The sequence below is a fragment of the Ranitomeya variabilis genome, chromosome 2 (assembly GCF_051348905.1).
Source record: "Ranitomeya variabilis isolate aRanVar5 chromosome 2, aRanVar5.hap1, whole genome shotgun sequence".
NCBI classification, from domain to species: Eukaryota; Metazoa; Chordata; class Amphibia; order Anura; family Dendrobatidae; genus Ranitomeya; species Ranitomeya variabilis.
This window is the reverse complement of record NC_135233.1, coordinates 312411074-312432679: the sequence shown is the minus strand read 5'-3', so window position 1 is coordinate 312432679 and position 21606 is coordinate 312411074.

Genomic DNA, 21606 nt, shown 5'->3' with positions numbered 1-21606 from the left:
TCTCCAAGACAAGCTAAGTTTTTGTTTGTTTATTTTTTGATTATCAGCATTCATCATGTTTCTTGTCCAGCTTGCTAAAATGTGATTTCCTCACTTGCTGGTTGCTCTAGGGGACTGAGTTTCTCCCCCCACACCGTTAGTTGGTGCGGGGGTTCTTGAAATCTCAGTGTGGATATTTTGTAAGGGTTTTTTACTGCCTGCACAGACCCCTTTTCTATTTTCTGCTATCTAGTATTAGTGGGCCTCATTTGCTGAATCTGCTTTCACCCCTGTGTATGTGCCTTCCTCTTACCTCACCGTTATTATTTGTTGGGGGCTTCTATATCTTTGGGGATTATTTCTCTGGAGGCAAGTGAGGTCTTTCTTTCTCTCTAGGGGTAGTTAGTTCCTCAGGCTGGCTCGAGACGTCTAGGATTTTAGACACGTTCACCGGCTATCTTTAGTGTGTTGGATAGGTTCAGATTTGCGGTCAGTCCAGTTTGCCACCTCTCTAGAGCTTGTCCTATGTTTTGTTACTTAGCTGGAGTATTTGGTGATCCTCAACCACTAAGGATCATAACAGGCCGCCGTGTGTATGGCAAAAATTTTAATTTTCCACGGCCACAACCACTCCCCAACACTCAAGGTCCACCGATGCCATTTGTTATGGTTGGGGATGAGGCCTTTCAGATGTGTGAAAACCTACTGAAGCCATATTCCAGTCGGGACTTGAACCACACTAGAAGGATCTTTAACTACAGACTGACCAGGGCCCAAAGAACAGTAGAGTGTACCTTTGGCATTCTAGTCTCAAAATGGCGCATTCTTGCATCAGCTATTAATCTGAAAATGGAGACAGTCGACGAGGTAGTCAAAGCCTGTGTGGTTCTGCACAATTATATAATGGCAAAGGCGCAACCCAACATTGAACTGGATGAACCAGTTGCACACCCACTGCCCGATTACCAGCTTCACCCGCTGCGGACAACTGCTGAAGTTGGTCACATGCGGGACCAATTTGCTGCCTTTTTTGATTCTGATATTGGACGTGTGTCATGGCAGGACAATGTTGTGTAAATGTCCTGTTGTAATTTTATCTGTACAAGTAATTTTCTTAAATGTGAATAATATGTCTCATTAATAAACTTTATTTTTGTTTGTGTTGACCGTGTTTCCTACGTATTTCCTCTACAAACCAAGGCTGTCCTAAAACTGGCAGTATTTGGTCTGTCTTTAATATCAGTATATGTAATCCAAAACCAGGAGTGGGCGATAAAAGCAGAGGTGCTAATTATTATGTTAATATCATAATTTACCTATAATTGGTCCACTCCTTGTTTTGACTTACAAATATTGATATAAAACACTGAGCACATACTGCTAGTGTGACGGCAGCCATGTTGCTTTACTGTTCTGCAGTATTTATTGGACACAGACTGAAGAGACAATGACTGTCACACTAAAGAGATCTATACTCATCAAGTCAGGTGTCAGAAATAATGAATTCATGATGCACATATAGCAGCTTCATGAATTCACTATTTCTGACACCTGTGCAGGTGAGCACAGATATGCCGTGTATGACCACCATCGTCCCTTCACTTTGTGTGGAATAGATTACGTACACAGAAGAGAAAATGGAGGTTATACAAGGCAGTTCTCCACTCACCAGGTCAGGTGTCCTAACTAATCATTTTTTTGACACCTGACCTGTTGCGTATAGTTCTGCATTGTATTTCCGCCATTTTCTCTTCAGACTGCTACACTAGTCACTGACTAAGCAGAAGGAAGAGATTATGGAGATAATACAAGTATTAATTTTTTGGCCCACCTCATATCTCTATACTAAAGACACACAAAGCTGCAGTCTTTTATTTGCTAACTACTGGAGATATGATGTGGCCAAAAAATAAAGTGTGTGGCGAAGTTTATTTGGCCAAAACATAATTGTGCCAAAAAAATTGTTTTTATTTTTAAACAACAAAAATATTTATTTAACTGCGCCGGCTTGGGGTAGAGTGATGTAAACGGGGGGTGTGAAGCACTGAGGCCTGACTAACTGTGGACGACGCAGAGGTGGCAGGAGAAGGGGCAATGAAACTAGTGGGGTCTGGTAGTTCGGGGATGGGGCTTGACACACGAGAGGCTTGAGACGCACTGGAAGGGTGAGAAAAAACCTGACATTACAGACACACTGGGAGATGAAGGGGGAGGAATACTTAGAGTCCGCTGTTTTTTTTTGTTGTTTTATTTGGGGATTGCTGGGTTCTGGGAAGCCTCGGTGGGCTCATATGGCATGACATGGTTGTGGTGGGGGACCTTTCAGGGTCCGGCTGCACTGTGTCACAGTCCATAGTGCTCGTAGAGCGTGCAGCCATGCCAGAGTCCATAGTGCTCGTAGAGCATGCAGCCATGCCAGAGTCCATAGTGCTCGTAGAACGTGCAGCCATGCCAGAGTCCATAGCGCTCGTAGAACGTGCAGCCATGCCAGAGTCCATAGCGCTCGTAGAGCGGAAGGCCATGCCAGGGTCCTGCTGCATCGTGGTGGTGGCGTAGAGACCAACCACCAGAGCTATAGACCTAATTCCAAGAAATTAGTGGCACGGGTATACGTATTATCAAAATATTACTTTATTTGCAATGGTAACAACATATTATATGTGCACATGTTTGAAAGACAAAGAATAAAAAGCATATAATAAGTGACATAAATAAAATCACCAGTATATATAAAAACCTAAATAGGTATAAGGTACACCATAAAAGGAAGGGTTAATCACAGGACTCCTACTAAAAATCAATAAAATTTAGTGTGTGCCAAAAGTGCTAAAAATGGGATATAAAAATATAATGTGGACGTGTAAAACCAGAAAAAATGGGGTTAATTATATACCCCGCAGTGTAAGCAATTATTATGGCTATACACCATGCAAAAAAGTGAAATGTGCAATCATGTAGCAAAGAAACAAAGTGCTGAGTGTACAAAAATAATTTTATATATAAAGAAAGGAGTAGTGAGAGGGAAATTTTTAGGAGTTCCTGTACCTTAAAGGCGTCACCTAATCCAAACAATGCGCACCCCGACGCGCGTTTCGGATATGAAATCCTTCGTCAGGGGGCCATGCCAGGGTCCTACTGCATCGTGGTGGTGGCGGTATGGAAGGCCATGCCAGGGTCCTGCTGCATCGTGGTGGTGGCGGTACAGAAGGCCATGCCAGGGTCCTGCTGCATCGTGGTGTCAATGGAGGAGGTCCAAGCAGGAGCAGCGGTTGTCATGGTGGTGGCGGTGGGCTGTCCAACAGCACTCGGCATGGTGGTGGTGCTGTACTGGTGTCCAGCACTGCTAGGAATAGAGGTGGCCGTGCTGTGGTATGCAGCAGAGGTCGGCATTGAGGATAATCGTGACAGTGAAGGCACAGGTGGATATGCCGCCACTGTCTGCTGAAAATACCGACTCTGCTGCATAGCCTGCATGTAAGCAGCATTGCAGGCCTGCATGACACTCAGCTGGAGATCAGGAGTAAGGTGTTCCGACATGCCCTGCTCAATTTGGTTAAAAAAATGATGTGCTGGCCTCTGGAGGTTGGCTTTTACTTAGTCAAGGCTTTTGGTGACCTGTTGTGGATTCTGTTTGTGGGCTCCCTCTGGTGGTTACTGCTGGTACTGGGTGACTTTGGTGGGTTGCGGCCTTTGGTTTCCACCTGTCCATCAGAGGCTGGGTGTTTCCTATTTTACCTGGCCTTTCTGTCATTCCCTTGCCGGCTATCAATGTATTCAGATGTGCTCTGTTTGGTTCCTGCCTACCTGCTCCCAGATCTTTCAGGATAAGCTAAGTGCTGATTTTCAGTTGTTGTTTTTTTTGTCCAGCTTGCTTATTATGTCTCTATGCTAGCTGGTAGCTCTAGTGGACAGGTTCTCCCCATGTGCCATGAGTTGGCACATGGGTTCTTGTAATCTCAGGATGGTTTTTTGATTAGGGTTTTTTGCTGACCGCTCAGACCCCTTTTGTATCGTTCTGCTTACTAGTTTACAGCGGGCCTCAATTTGCTGAACCTATATATATCATCTCTATGTGTGTGCCTTCCTCTCATTTCACCGTCAATACATGTGGGGGGCAACTATACCTTTTGGGGTTCATTCCTCTGGAGGCAAGTGAGGTCTTTATTTTCTCTGCAGTACTAGTTAGCTCTTAGGCTGATGCGTGGCGTCTAGAACCAACGTAGGCACGCTCCCTGGCTATCTCTAGTTGTGTTTGTCAGGCGTAGGGCAGCGGTCAGCCCAGGTTCCATCACCCTAGAGCTCGTCCGATATTTTGTATTACTTTGCTTGTCCCTTGCTATCCCTAGCCATTGGGGATTCATGACAGTATAGCCGGCCACAAAGTGTTAATCGTTTGGGCTGAAGCAGGAGAAAAAGAAGTGTTTAAGGGAAATTTATTATTTTTTTTTTTTTCCTTCAGAGTTTTGCTGCCTAGCCCTTAATTGCTGTCTAGCTGCTTCTTACCTCCTCTTAACCCTTGAATGGCTCTGATATTAGCTGTTTAACATGGATGTCCAGAGTTTGGCTTCCAGCCTGAGTAATCTCGCGGCAAAAGTTCAAAACATACAGGATTTTGTTGTTCACACTCCCATGTCGGAACCTAGAATTCCTATTCCAGAGTTCTTTTCTGGAGATAGATCTACCTTCCTGAATTTCAGGAACAATTGTAAATTGTTTCTTTCTTTAAAATCTCGCTCCTCTGGAGACCCTGCTCAACAGGTCAAGATTGTAATATCTTTCCTGCGAGGCGACCCTCAGAATTGGGCATTTGCATTGGCACCAGGGGATCCTGCATTGCTCAATGTGGATGCTTTTTTTCTGGCATTGGGATTGCTCTATGAGGAACCCAACCTGGAGATTCAGGCTGAAAAGGCTTTATTAGCCCTCTCTCAGGGGTATGATGAAGCGGAAATATATTGTCAAAAATTTCGGAAATGGTCGGTGCTTACTCAGTGGAATGAGTGCACCCTGGCTGCAAACTTCAGAAATGGTCTTTCCGAGGCCATTAAGGATATTATGGTGGGGTTCCCTACGCCTACAGGTCTGAATGAGTCGATGGCTATGGCCATTCAGATTGATCGGCGTTTACGGGAGCGCAAACCCGTGCACCAGTTGGCGGTGTCTTTTGAACAGGCACCTGAGACTATGCAATGTGATAGAATTCAGTCCAGAAGTGAACGGCAAAATTATAGGCGGAAAAATGGATTGTGTTTTTATTGTGGTGATTCAGCTCATGTTATATCAGCATGCTCTAAACGCACAAAAAGGGTTGATAAATCTTTTGCCATTGGTACTCTGCAGCCTAAGTTCATTTTGTCTGTGACTCTGATTTTTTCACTGTCTTCCATTTCCGTCGATGCCTATGTGGATTCGGGCGCTGCCCTGAGTCTTATGGATTGGTCATTTGCTAAACGCTGCGGTTTTAGTCTGGAACCTCTGGAAGTTCCTATTCCTCTGAAGGGAATTGACTCTACACCATTGGCTATGAATAAACCGCAGTATTGGACACAAGTGACCATGCGCATGACTCCCGTTCATCAGGAGGTGATTCGCTTCCTTGTACTGTATAATTTACATGATGTACTAGTGCTTGGTCTGCCATGGTTACAAACTGATAATCCTGTCCTGGACTGGAAAACAATGTCTGTGTTAAGCTGGGGATGTCAGGGGGTTCATGATTATGCACCTCCGATTTCAATCGCTTCATCTACTCCTTCTGAGATCCCTGCGTTTTTGTCTGACTATAGGGATGTTTTTGAGGAGCCTAAGCTCAATTCGCTCCCTCCGCATAGAGATTGTGACTGTGCTATAGAATTGATTCCTGGCAGTAAGTTCCCTAAGGGTCGTTTATTTAATCTGTCACTGCCAGAGCATACTGCTATGCGGAATTATATTAAGGAGTCCTTGGAAAAGGGACATATTCGTCCATCTTCGTCCCCTCTGGGAGCAGGTTTTTTTTTCGTGGCAAAAAAAGATGGTTCCCTGAGGCCTTGTATAGATTATCGCCTTCTGAATAAGATTACAGTCAAGTATCAGTATCCATTGCCATTATTGACTGATTTGTTTGCTCGCATTAAGGGGGCTAGGTGGTTCACTAAGATAGATCTTCGCGGTGCGTATAATCTGGTGCGGATAAAACAGGGTGATGAGTGGAAAACCGCATTTAATACGCCTGAGGGCCATTTTGAGTATTTGGTAATGCCTTTTGGACTCTCCAATGCTCCGTCAGTCTTTCAGTCCTTTATGCACAATATTTTCCGTGAATATCTGGATAAGTTTATGATTGTGTATTTGGATGATATTTTGGTGTTTTCTGATGACTGGGAGTCTCATGTTCTACAGGTCAGGAAGGTGTTTCAGGTTCTGCGGGCCAATTCTCTGTTTGTGAAGGGCTCAAAGTGTCTCTTCGGAGTCCAGAAGATTTCTTTTTTGGGGTACATTTTTTCTCCTTCTACTATTGAGATGGATCCCGTCAAGGTTCAGGCGATTTGTGACTGGACACAACCTACATCTGTTAAGAGCCTTCAGAAGTTCTTGGGGTTTGCTAATTTTTATCGTCGGTTCATTGCTAATTTTTCCAGTATTGTTAAACCTTTGACTGATTTGACTAAAGAGGGTGCTGATGTTGCTGATTGGTCTCCTGCGGCCGTGGAGGCCTTTCAGGAACTTAAGCGCCGGTTTTCTTCTGCTCCTGTGTTGTGTCAACCAGATGTTTCACTTACTTTTCAGGTTGAAGTTTATGCTTCCGAGATTGGAGCGGGGGCGGTTTTGTCACAGAGAAGTTCTAATGGCTCGGTGATGAAGCCATGTGCATTCTTCTCTAGAAAATTCTCGCCTGCCGAGCGCAATTATGATGTGGGTAATCGGGAGCTTTTGGCCATGAAGTGGGCATTTGAGGAGTGGCGTCATTGGCTTGAGGGTGCTAAACATCGTGTGGTGGTCTTGACTGATCACAAGAATCTCATTTACCTTGAGTCTGCCAGGCGTTTGAATCCTAGACAGGCTCGTTGGTCGTTGTTTTTTTCTCGTTTCAATTTCGTGGTTTCATACCTGCCAGGTTCAAAGAATGTGAAGGCAGATGCTCTTTCCAGGAGTTTTGTGCCTGACTCTCCTGGAGACTCTGGGCCTACTGGTATCCTTAGGGATGGGGTAATATTGTCCGCCGTATCCCCAGACTTGCGACGTGCATTGCAGGAGTTTCAGGTGGATAAACCGGATCGTTGTCCACCAGAAAGACTGTTTGTTCCGGATGATTGGACCAGTAGAGTCATCTCCGAGGTCCATTCTTCTGTGTTGGCTGGTCATCCTGGAATATTTGGTACTAGAGACTTGGTGGCCAGGTCTTTTTGGTGGCCTTCCTTGTCTAGGGATGTGCGTACCTTTGTGCAGTCTTGTGAAGTGTGTGCTCGAGCTAAGCTTTGCTGTTCTCGGGCCAGTGGGTTGTTGTTATCCTTGCCCATCCCGAAGAGGCCTTGGATGCACATTTCCATGGATTTTATTTCTGATCTCCCGGTTTCACAGAAAATGTCCGTTATCTGGGTTGTGTGTGACCGCTTTTCTAAGATGGTTCATTTGGTGCCCTTGCCTAAGTTGCCTTCCTCCTCTGAGTTGGTCCCTTTATTTTTTCAGAACGTGGTTCATTTGCATGGGATTCCGGAGAATATCGTTTCTGACAGGGGATCCCAGTTTGTGTCTAGATTTTGGCGGACGTTTTGTGCCAAGATGGGCATTGATTTGTCTTTCTCGTCTGCATTCCATCCTCAGACGAATGGCCAGACGGAGCGAACTAATCAGACCTTGGAAACTTATTTGAGGTGTTTTGTTTCTGCTGATCAAGATGACTGGGTTGCTTTTTTGCCACTGGCCGAATTTGCTCTTAATAATCGGGCTAGTTCTGCCACGTTGGTCTCTCCTTTTTTTTGTAATTCGGGGTTTCATCCTCGTTTTTCCTCTGGTCAGGTGGAGTCTTCGGATTGTCCTGGAGTGGACGTGGTGGTGGACAGGCTGCATCAGATTTGGAACCAGGTGGTGGACAATTTGAAGTTATCTCAGGAGAAGACTCAGCAGTTTGCTAATCGCCGTCGCCGCGTGGGTCCCCGACTTCTTGTTGGGGATTTGGTGTGGTTGTCTTCTCGTTTTGTCCCTATGAAGGTCTCTTCTCCTAAGTTCAAGCCTCGGTTCATCGGTCCTTATAGGATCTCGGAGATTCTTAACCCTGTATCTTTTCGTTTGGATCTCCCAGCATCGTTTGCTATTCATAATGTGTTCCATCGGTCGTTGTTGCGGAGGTATGAGGTGCCCGTTGTTCCTTCGGTTGAGCCTCCTGCTCCGGTGCTGGTGGAGGGAGAATTGGAGTATGTTGTTGAGAAGATCTTGGATTCTCGTGTTTCCAGACGCAAACTCCAGTATTTGGTTAAGTGGAAGGGTTATGGTCAGGAGGATAATTCCTGGGTGGTCGCCTCCGATGTTCATGCGACTGATTTGGTCCGCGCCTTCCATAGAACTCACCCTGATCGCCCTGGGGGTTCTCGTGAGGGTTCGGTGACCCCTCCTCAAGGGGGGGTACTGTTGTGGATTCTGTTTGTGGGCTCCCTCTGGTGGTTACTGCTGGTACTGGGTGACTTTGGTGGGTTGCGGCCTTTGGTTTCCACCTGTCCATCAGAGGCTGGGTGTTTCCTATTTTACCTGGCCTTTCTGTCATTCCCTTGCCGGCTATCAATGTATTCAGATGTGCTCTGTTTGGTTTCTGCCTACCTGCTCCCAGATCTTTCAGGATAAGCTAAGTGCTGATTTTCAGTTGTTGGTTTTTTTGTCCAGCTTGCTTATTATGTCTCTATGCTAGCTGGTAGCTCTAGTGGACTGAGGTTCTCCCCATGTGCCATGAGTTGGCACATGGGTTCTTGTAATCTCAGGATGGTTTTTTGATTAGGGTTTTTTGCTGACCGCTCAGACCCCTTTTGTATCGTTCTGCTTACTAGTTTACAGCGGGCCTCAATTTGCTGAACCTATATATATCATCTCTATGTGTGTGCCTTCCTCTCATTTCACCGTCAATACATGTGGGGGGCAACTATACCTTTTGGGGTTCATTCCTCTGGAGGCAAGTGAGGTCTTTATTTTCTCTGCAGTACTAGTTAGCTCTTAGGCTGGTGCGTGGCGTCTAGAACCAACGTAGGCACGCTCCCTGGCTATCTCTAGTTGTGTTTGTCAGGCGTAGGGCAGCGGTCAGCCCAGGTTCCATCACCCTAGAGCTCGTCCGATATTTTGTATTACTTTGCTTGTCCCTTGCTATCCCTAGCCATTGGGGATTCATGACAGTGACCTCCTGGATACGTGTATTCATGTGGCTAAGTGAAATATCTATTCGTTCACCCAAAGCCTTGAGTCCTTCGTGAAAAACCGAGCTCAAGTGCAAAAACTCGGGCATGAGGGACCTGTCCGATGTCCTCTGCCGCTGCCGTGAGGAGCCCAAAAAAAAGAGGCAGTGGCAGAGGACTGGGAAAGGGGAACACCTGATGGACCAGCTTCCTGGTCTCCAGTTAGTGTGGCAGGCCCACTTGCTGCAGCGCTGCTGGATGGCTGGGACGGGTCCGTGGCTGTCTGATGAAGGACCGCTCCAGAACCTGGGCCAACAGTAGTGCTCCATGTGCTGTGAAAAAAGAAAATTAATACCAAGAATTAACCAGACGCAAAATCCTGTGGAAAAGAAAGATTATATACAGATTATGGCAATACATACAACCAAATGCAAGGGGAAAATACTTACGTTCTCTGGGCAAGGACCGGTCTTAAAAATGCCAGAACGCGATGGTATTTGTATTTTCTGATCCTTGCTCCTGAACCACTGGGAACACGGCTCTCTTGACGCAGGTCCTTGTTGAAGCGGTCCTTCATTGAACGCCAACGTGTTTTCACTTTGGCCACTGTTAAAAAAAAAAAAAAAAAAGTCAGAAAAAGGACTTTTGGCTGTGCACACACAACTGTGTGTGATGAGAGAAACTCCTGAGAGTTTTTTTTATCACACACAGTTGTGTGAGCACGCCCAAGGTCTCTGCTGCTTCACACTGCATTGCAATACTTACCAAATGCATTTCGGACCCGATTCGGGGCATTGTCCAAGCCATCCCACATCGCTGTGGCCACCTCATTCCATAGGCGCCGGATCGTCACGTTGTTTGAGTGCAGTGGATCCCGGGTGTCCCACAACGGAACTCGCTCATGGACCAGGGAGATGAGGATATCATTGTCAATGAGGTCCTCATCCCGTTCTGGAACCTAAAACATAAATGAAGATATTAAATGTTGCATACATTAACATAAGGAAAAGAAAGAAAACAGAGGCTGAGAAATGGCATGAATAAGGAAAGTCAAGATAAAAAAGGAGTCCAGAAGAAAAATGTAAAGAAAGTAGAAAGTAAAGAAAGGAAGATTCAAGAATAGTAAAGTGAGGTTACAGTAAACAGTCAGCCTTGTATACATACACGCTGCCGCCTTGCCACCCGACCGTGACTCCACTGCTCCTGCCCAGTCTCAGCCGCAGTAGAAGAAGAGCTCTAAAAAAATGAAAAAACAAAATTGTCATATGTGTAGATGTGACAGTTAATACTTACCAATCTGAGGAGGCAAGTACTCACCTCACTGACATGTTCTACTTCAGAAGGCCCAGGACGTTGCTCCTCATCAGAAGAAGAAGACATTCTGATGCATGCAGAAAGAAAGAAATGGCAGAAATTAGGACATGTAGAGACAGAAAATAGAAAATAAATGCATTGGATAGGATATACTCACATTGTTCAGTGTCTTGTTTTCCTCCAAGATGTAGCCTGTGTCTCGTCTGCTTCAGTGTCTGCTGAGTAGTGACCTGCTGTTAGGATTTGAACCTGCGACTCTTTGTTTGCTAGTCTGCTCCTTTGCTTGATGAGCTATTTGGAACTTGCTTGACTTCTGCCTGAAACCATATGAACTTCGTCTGGGATAGAGATCATAACCTGCCCTGCTGATTTGTCCCTGCCCTGACTGAGCTTGATTGGACCTGCTATATATACCTGGCCCTGTGCAGCTTCCTGTTGCTGAGTATTTTATGTGCTCAGTCTAACTGAGTGAAGCAATCTCTGAGCTCCTGGTTGGAAGGTGTCTTGCTGGCATCTCCCTGTTTCTTATTGATATTCTGCTGCTACTACCCTGAACTCCTGCTGCTCATACGGACTTTGTGTACGTGTGTGATCCAGGCCGGCTCTTGCTCGGGCTGGTCCCTGCATCTGCGGATATATTGAACTGCCACTGCCATATATTGCATCTCCAGAGGTCTTTCCACGGTCCGGTCACTTGTATACACCTGCTTCGGCCACTGACATTCAGTCCTGTATCGCCAGTAACGTGACACCTGCAAATGTCCACTCCCTCCCTTTATCACCTTGTATGTGGGGGGTGGCTTATCAGTGTCTAGACAGGTTTTTCTCTTGTGGAAAGCATGCATTCACGAATGCAAGCAAAAGCATGTGCTTGTGAACGCATGCGTTCATATAGACAGTAATGCGTTTTTTTTGCGCATTCCTTGCGCAATTGACGTTTCCAGGCGGCAAATTGACGCCTCTAAAAATTACTACATGTTGCATTTCCGCGACAAGCCGCAGATGACGTAAAGACGCATGCGGCGTTAAACGCGGTAAAATGCGAATGATTGCAAATGCATGCGTCCCTAATGTTAAAGATAGGAATACTCAACGCATGCGGATATTTGCGGAAGAAACGCTGCGGACACAACCGCAAATGTGAAACCGGCCTTACTTACTTTACTATTCCAATGAATTTATTAAAACTGTTTAGAATTCTGGCACAAAGGTTTTTTAATATTAAGATTTCTTAAAATGTTATACCAAAAAGCACCAAGCTCAACACTTTTTTTTCACTTTATTAATGGTGCGCACCAGTATTTTTTGCCACATATTAAAGGTCTTTTACTGGTTTGGACTGGCTCACATGAGAACGGGAGAAACCACCAATGGGCCACCACCCTCTTATATGAGCAGTGCTTGGCACAATATCACTATGTACAGAGGCGGCATCTTATTCATGTAACAATCTACCCCACTCATTGTTATATACATTTGTGATTGAGGATAATGTCACATCTGCATGTAGCTGAAAAGTGGCTCCCTGGGGTGGGTTACTGGTGGGCCCTTGGCACCCCAGTCCGACACTGGTCTTATACGAGCCAACTAAAGCCGGCTTTAACACATCCATGAAATAAGATGTTTTCAGGTTGCAATATCCGGTCCAACCAGTGGGTCTCCTGACCTGAACTATCTGTTAATCTGCAGCATCAAACATCCTCTTCAGGTTACGCTGTGTAAGGGCACATGCAGACAACCGTAATTTCGACCTGAGTGTGGTCGATCCGAGAAAACATATCGCACTCAGACCAATGTTATTCTATGGAGCCGTGCACATGTCTGGTTTTTTCATTGAACCAAGTCTGTCTGAGGAAAAAAATCACAGCATGCTCGATTTGCATCTGATGTTCGGATCGCCCTCGGCCACACAAGCCAATGAGTCCAAGGGAAAAATCAGACCGCACTTGGATGACATTTGATTTCACTCTGATTTTCACGGACTGACAGAATGGAGATGATGGAGAATTTATTATTCAATAGACGGCAGCGCTTTGGACACAGTGAACATACGCTGTGTCCAAAGTGCTGCTAGTTCCGGATTGTGGGCGCCCGGCCTAATCTGAAAGAAATCTGATTCCAGAGATGTGTGCAAATCTAGCAGAGCTTTGAATGCTGATTTCTGTCAATCTATGACAGCAACATTTAAGTCAAACGTGCGGCATTGCCCACACGCATTGGCTCCCATTAGCCTCCATGACAGCTATTGCTGTCATCTCGGTCTTTCTGTGAAGCTCAGCTGTAGGCTGATCTCTATGAGAGACTGAGATTCTCACTTTATACAGCGATACTGTGGTATTGCAGTATATAGTTGAAGACTGACTAAGCGAAGAGCAGCACAAACGACTGTTGCCTACATGCACCAGCTTCCTTCCGCTGTATCCTAGCTGCCACATTTTTTATTAACAATAAAAATACAAGGCACTTATGGTGAGTCCTGATTTTTCTTTTTTCCTTATTACTTTAATGGTTTATTACCATGTATACCTTCTCAATCACTGAGTACACATAGGTGAACCAGCACTTGTGTATACAGTTTGCAATGCTGCTTCCTCCTCCAGACACAGATCACGTGATCGCTTGGTGTAGGGAACGAACAGGAGGTGCTGGGACCTAGGTCAACTCTGCCATGCACATAAAAAGAGGAGATTTCCCTGTAACTGAGTCTAATACACCAGCCCCAATTACAGGGGAAATCAGAAAGAAAAAAAGTGAGGCTCAGTGTGTGAAATTATTTAAAAAAATAATGGAAAAATAAAACTGGAAAAAAATATTGAATACAAGTATCCCATATGGAGTCCTATATGTAAAAAAGTAAAAAAAACCTCAAGCAATACCTAATAACACTTATTTCACAGGCAGATTTCAGCCCAGAAAACAAAATGAACATATTAAACCAGATACATTTTATTGAATAATATTTCATAAATTTGAAAAACACATAATAAGTCTGTGTGTCTTCTCAAAAGGAGCAGGAATATCACAGATGCTGTGATATTGCTGTTTATAACACAAGTGATCATCTTGAAGTTCTCTATGTGGACTAATAAATACATTGAAAAGTAAAAAGAGTTTTGAAGAATATGAAACCTCGCTCCCCCAAAATATAATTCAAATTACCCTCTTTAACATTAAATATAATAAAAAGAACACACATATGGTATCGCAACATCCAGAAATGTCCAATCTATTAAAATATAAAAAATAATTAACCCCATCACTAAACATCAAGAGCCAAAACAAAATCAAGATGCAAAAATTGTGTTTTTTGGTCCCTGCAATACCAGAAAAAATGCTGTAAGAAGCTAAAAAATCATATCTATCCCAAAATGGTATCGATAAAAATATTGTCTTGTTCCGCAAAAAAATAAGCCCTCACCCAGCTCCATAGGGCAAAAAATGAAAGCGTTTTGGGTCTCGGAAAATGTTTTTGTCAAACTTCTTTTTTTTTTTTCACTATTAAAGAAATGTAAAAAAAAAACTGGACAAGTTTGGTATCAATGTAATCGTACTGATGAAGAGAAAAATGCTGGCAGGTCATTTTTACCACGCAAGCTACACTGCAAAAACAAGGTCAGAATTGTGGAATTTTTTTCTGCAATTTCACCGCACTTGGAATTTTTTCCCATTTGGAAGTACATTTTGTAGTAAAGTGAATGGTGTGATTCAAAAGGACAACTCATTCAGCTAAAAAAAAACAAAGCGGAAAATAAAAAAAATTACGGCTCTTGGAAGAAAGGTAGAAAAAAAATAAAACGAAAAAAAAAAGGAAATTCTCAGTGTAGAGAAGGGATTAAAAGAAAAATGTGAAAAATAGACACGCATTTCCTTTTTTGCTTTACATTCCCCCCCCACCCGATATCAGAAAAAAAGAAAGGAATATAAAAATAATATAACAATTAAGACCTACCGTATGTATAATGAAAAAAGAGGCAAGAATTATTAATAGTTACACCCCTGCTGCCCACCTTGGGCCAGGTTTTGTGCCTAAATTCACTGCTACAGTATTTGTGGCAGTTTCCCAGCCCAAAAGAGAATAAACTACCGTACGTATCTGCAATAACAATGGTGCATTAAAAAAGAAAAAAGATAAATACACCATAGCTACTCTGTTATAATTTCATAAGAGTGCGATAAAAGGAATTTATTAAGTAGAAACTGCTGTGAAATCAAACATTCTGCTAAAGAGAGAAATCATTGTCTAGGGCTCACTGTTTAGCAGGAGGCTGCTGCCCTCAAGTGGAACAAAGTAAACCTAAAGTAGAGCCAGACATTAATGGAAATATTTATAAAAATACTTTCCTATTTTTCAGTCTCAAATGTCTTCTTCAACTTTAAAGTCTTGAAGAATCTGGCTGAGAATCAGAGATCTTTCACCATGTTCGGCAGGTGTATTAGAGGGATGGATGACTTTTAGATGGCTCAAAAACTTAGAATGTGAAAGGAACTAAAATAGATGATTAGGTTTGAATAAAAGAAGACTGGTAGAAAAGTGCCAACCAAGTCATCCTCTATTTCTTTCCAGACACATCCATCAACGATCACCGGCAGTGGCTAGATTATGTGAACTCCAGTCTGATAACTGGACCAGAAAATGCCCATCTCTGTGGATTGCAAGTCAGCCTTTGACTTCCTGTGAGCTGCAAGACATCATTGTTATCCATAAATCCCTCCAGTCAGCTCTCAGGATCCCCCCCCCCCCCGTCTCTCCTCCCAGATCCATCATCCTTGTTCTTCTCTGTATGACTTCCAACTAAAGACACCATTTATATAACAGCACAGTGATATGATGAGTACAAACAATTATTAGCTACAGGTATTAAAGTTCCCTGACTCATGCTGCCTGTCTATCAATAAGTGATGTGCACAGATTCTGACAAGGAAAAACTTATCACCAGCAGAAAGCAGGGAGGACAGACTTAAGCCTGCGGTGAAGTCACTGAGCTGAACTCAGCGACTTTTTCTCACGGTGCTGAGGTCACCTCAGTTCAGCCCAGCTGGGAATGCAGCCTCAGTGGCCCATGGTAACCTCGATGAGGTCACCACTGCTCACTGATGCTGTGCTCACAGCATCTCATTCATCAGTAGTTCTCAGCCTGGATGGTCACATCTTGGCACCGTCCAGATTGAAAACTATTTATCCCCAGATGTGGTTTACGGAGTGGGCCAGAACGTAACAAAGGTGAGGGATATTTTTTTTTTATTTTTGTTTTATTACAGGAGACAATGGCTTCAATGGAATGGGTGTTAGGTGAGTATCACTGTGTTTGTTATCTTTAAATAAAAATGGGAAAGTGTGTTTTGTTTTGATTTCAAATAAAGGACTTTATACTTGCTGTGTCTTTATTTACAACTATAGTATTAGTGATGGAGAGGTGCCTTATAGATGCCTCTCCATTACTAAGCCGTGGGCTTGATCTCACCAGACAATACAAAGGTGACATCAGCCCCACAAATATTACCCCACTTGCCATCGCTACAGGGAAAGTGGGAAGAGCTGGGCAAAGCGCCAGAATTGGCGCATCTAATAGATGTGCCTTTTCTTGGCAGCTGTGGTCTGCTATTTTTTGGCTGGCCTCTCACTGTTATTAGTGGCAGCAAGTGTAGACTGATGGGAGTAGTAGTTCCATCAGCCGCCACCTGCTCTCGCTGTTATCAGTTGAATATAACTCTCAACATTCTCCAATGCTCGCGCTGATCGTCGGTAGAACAGAGGACAATGATGCGAGCTGTCTTCAACACCTGGCGCCGGGGAACAGCGCGAACTGTACCACTGCTTCCCAGGCACCAGTGAGTTACACTGATGACACACTGATTTCATCCGTGCGTCATTTGTGTGCACTCGTGCGCCTGTGCTGCTGCTAAAAAACAGACGTCATGGTATTTTGCCCATAGACACACAGTCTGTGGAAACACACTGACGTGCATATACCCACTCACTTGAATGGGTCTACTTGTGTTAGTGTCTCTGGTCTGTGTGAAAACTATCACCACATGTATCGGACACACTGACATGTGAAAGAGCCCTAAAACTGCATCACAAAGCATACAATAATACATTACAGTATGCAGCTTTATCAAATAGTAATGCACTGAGCAGGGCCGGACTGGGACTAAAATTCAGCCCTGGCATTTGAAGTTACACAGGCCCACTTGTCGCATGGTGAATATATAATATATTTGTGCACCCGTATGTCATAAGATGTGAGGTGCGTTTAACAAGACTATATAACATACAGTCCCAGATGGTCCAGTATTATAGCTCAGTCTTATTTATTGCTCCAAGGCCGGGGTCACATGAGCGTATAACATGGCTGAGTGCTATGTAATAAAACATCGTATAGCACTCGGCCCAGTGTTATCCTTTGGTGCAACTCAGATCTGCGATTATTTTCACATGTGGATTCGGCATGAGAGAACAATCGCGGCATGCTGCGATAGGCAGTGACACTCGGCTCACTGGCACCCACACAAGTTTATGGGTGCACGTGAAACATCAGACTGCATTCGGATGTCATCCCAGTGCAGTCCGATTTACGCAGAGACAGGTAATGGAGGAGATGGAGAAAAAACTTTCTCCATCTCCTCCGCAGCTGTGCTCAATCAGAGCTGTGCTCAATCAATCTCCCACGTGAGAGGATCGTAGCACAGAGCATGACACTCACGTCAGAGCTGGAGCCGAGGGTCATTGGCATATCGCATCCATTGCTCTCGCATCTCATGTTATATGCTTATTGTGATTCCAGCCTTAGTTGCAGTAACAAGAAAAGTTGCTACTTTACACACAGAGCAGGTAGACAATGTCTCGTAGACAATGAAGATGATGCTGCGCGCTCCATAGTGCTATGGTCTGGTCTAAAGTGACCCCATTAGCTATATTTTGCTTGTATGGGAAAAATGTGCACAGAAAATTTAGTATATCTGCAAGAAAAATGAACATGTTGGGAATTTGAAGCACGCACTGCAGGTCAGTTTACACTGCATAAAAAAGCCAAGTGGGCAGGAGATTTTTATATGGTAAATCCCATCCACATTGATTAACTGTAAGATGCTGCCTTTTTTATGCAACAAAAATATGTAGCGCCAAAAACACACCAAAATCTGAGAAGCCGGCAGCGTTTTGGACACAGCGGACATGTGCTGCGTCCAAAGTGCTGCCTAAGGCTATGTGCACACGTTGCAGATTTGTGTGCAGATTTTTCAGCTCAGTTTCTGAACTGCGTTTTACCTGCGGATTACCCATGGATTTACAGCAGATTTCTAGCATTTTTGTGCAGATTTCACCTGCGTTTTACACCTGCGGATTCCTATAAAGGAACAGATGTATAACGCTGCGGAATCCACACAAAGAATTGACATGTTGCAGAAAATACAACGCAGCGTTTCCGCGCTGTATTTTCCGCACCATGGGCACAGTGGATTTGGTTTTCCATAGGTTTACATGGTACTGTAAACCGGATGGAAAACTGCTGCGAATCCCCAGTGGCCAATCCCCTGCAGATCTGCAGGCAAATCCGCAATGTGTGCACATAGCCTAATACTGAACATCTATACATACCCTTAAAGTGAACCTGACCGCTGATACGTGCTGTGTGACCCATGGGCAGCACATATCCGGTATTGGCTGTACGATCTAAGCCAGGTATGTTTGTCTCTGAAACACTGCGGCATCACAGAGAAAAACATGTCTGACTTCTCCCCTCCTGCTTCCAGTGACTGGTGTGTCTCTGTACTCGCACGCAGGAAGAAACTTGTCCCTCAGTGGGAGCGGATGGGGAGAAGCCACCAGGGACCCGCCTGTCTGACTAGTCACCCGTGTGGCCTTGGTTCCCAGCAGCTATTAAAGTGTATTTTCCTGAAACATAGCAGCATTTCAGAGTCAAACATACCTTTCTGGAATTATACAGCCACTGTCTGATACATGCGACCTGTGGAACGAGCAGCATGCATCAGCCATCAGATTCCCTTTAAGATCCCATAGGTGACATTTATGTCACATGATTGACTATTATCCTTATCCCTTTGAGGAGAACTATAACTCCCAGCATGTACAGAAGCTCCTATGGCATGCTGGGAGTTCTAGTCCACCACAGGAGTGGTGATTTTCTCTTGAGTTAGGGTATGTTTCCACAGTCAGTAAATGCTGTGGATTGAACGCTGTGTCCAGCCGCAGCATCCAACCCGCAGCGTAAAGATGTTACACCATAGTGAATGGGATTTTATGAAATCCCATCTCCACTATGCATGCAGGGACACCTGCAGCTTCCCTGCGTATACGCACATGCAGTGTGTCTTTCTAGACTGCAGCATGTGTATTTATCTAGGAGGAGACGCTTTGTCTCTGCCGGATAAATATCACATTCCAGTGAACACATGCAGAATCACCACACGTACAAAAGCTGGCAGCGCTTACGACGGAGCGGGTATGTGCTGCGTCCAGAGCGCTGCCAATACTGACCGTGGAAATATAGCCTTAGTGCCATTGGAGCAGAGTGGACACAGCTTTTTTTTTTTTTCTTAATTCTATTAATGCTTGCCTTTTAGCAGCTTCTTTTTTCCTAAGTACAACTCCGGGGCTTCCTGGGCTTCTGCTCAGGACACTCACGTTAAGGTTATCAGCAGCTACTAAATCTTTTCTGTCCCACTCCTTGCTGCTTTGCTGGACACACTGGACAGGAGGAAGTGGGCGGTCTGACATCGTGATCACCAGCTGCCGTAAGTGGCAGGGTCCGGGCAGCACAGCAGAGCAGAGCGCGCCCCTCCCCCCTCCCCGTCTCTATATTACCTCACTGCAGCTGGTGTGACCAGGACACCAGACGGCAGCTGCAAACTTCATCCCATACAGCGGCAGTGATTTTAACAGTAGCGCGCTGCTGGCTGCAGAAGCTGACAGCATGAAGGAGCAATAGATCGAGCGGCCCACTACAGGGACCGGCCGTTCTGGCATTTGCCAGAAATGCCCGATGGCCAGTCCGGCCCTGGCACTGAGACTCTGCAGTATAAAGCTGCATCACACAGGATACACAAAGACCTTGCATCCCATATGATAATCAGATGCTCTGCAGTATGAAACTAAATCACACAGGATACACTGCAGCATGACGATGCATTGTACAGGATACATAGAAGCTCAGCTATACAAAGATGCATCCCCTGGAATAAACAGACTACAGTATGTAGCTTCATCAGTCAGTATACACAGAGATTCTGCAATAGGAATGTGCATCACACAGGATACACAGTAATTGCAATGTGACGGTACATCACACAAGAAACATTGCAGTATGAAGATACATCACACGAGGGGCAGTACCCTGAAACACAGTGTCTGCAAATTGAGATTCTGGTTTGGCTTTTATCCTAAGTCACGTGACAAGGCTCATTAAAGGATCGACATTGACTGTTAGGATTGCTACTTCCAATAGGTGGCACTCGAGTTCTAGTCCTCTTCCTCTCTGAAGAGACAATTTGCATATTTCACAGAGAAGCATTGCGGCTTTAAGTCTCCTCACCTCGAAATGCTTAACATGGCACTCTCCGCAAGGAGAGTGTCTCTGAAGAGACAATTTGCACAGTGTACATTGAGACTCTGCAGTATGAAGATACGAAGATACATCACACAGGATACACAGAGACTGCAGTATGACGATACATCACACAGGATACACAGAGACTGCAGTATGACGATACATCACACAGGATACACAGAGACTGCAGTATGACGATACATCACACAGGATACAAAGAGACTGCAGTATGACGATACATCACACAGGATACACAGAGACTGCAGTATGACGATACATCACACAGGATACACAGAGACTGCAGTATGAAGGTACATCACACAGGATACACAGAGACTGCAGTATGACGATACATCACACAGGATACACAGAGACTGCAGTATGACGATACATCACACAGGATACACAGAGACTGCAGTATGAAGATACATCACACAGGATACACAGAGACTGCAGTATGACGATACATCACACAGGATACACAGAGACTGCAGTATGACGATACATCACACAGGATACACAAAGACTGCAGTATGACGATACATCACACAGGATACACAGAGACTGCAGTATGACGATACATCACACAGGATACACAGAGACTGCAGTATGAAGATACATCACACAGGATACACAGAGACTGCAGTATGACGATACATCACACAGGATACACAGAGACTGCAGTATGAAGATACATCACACAGGATACACAGAGACTGCAGTATGACGATACATCACACAGGATACACAGAGACTGCAGTATGACGATACATCACACAGGATACACAGAGACTGCAGTATGACGATACATCACACAGGATACACAAAGACTGCAGTATGAAGATACATCACACAGGATACACAAAGACTGCAGTATGAAGATACATCACACAGGATACACAGAGACTGCAGTATGATGATACATCACACAGGATACACAGAGACTGCAGTATGACGATACATCACACAGGATACACAGAGACTGCAGTATGACGATACATCACACAGGATACACAGAGACTGCAGTATGAAGATACATCACACAGGATACACAGAGACTGCAGTATGACGATACATCACAAAGGATACACAGAGACTGCAGTATGACGATACATCACACAGGATACACAGAGACTGCAGTATGACGATACATCACACAGGATACACAGAGACTGCAGTATGACGATACATCACACAGGATACACAGAGACTGCAGTATGACGATACATCACACAGGATACACAGAGACTGCAGTATGACGCTACATCACACAGGATACACAGAGACTGCAGTATGACGATACATCACACAGGATACACAGAGACTGCAGTATGACGATACATCACACAGGATACACAGAGACTGCAGTATGACGATACATCACACAGGAT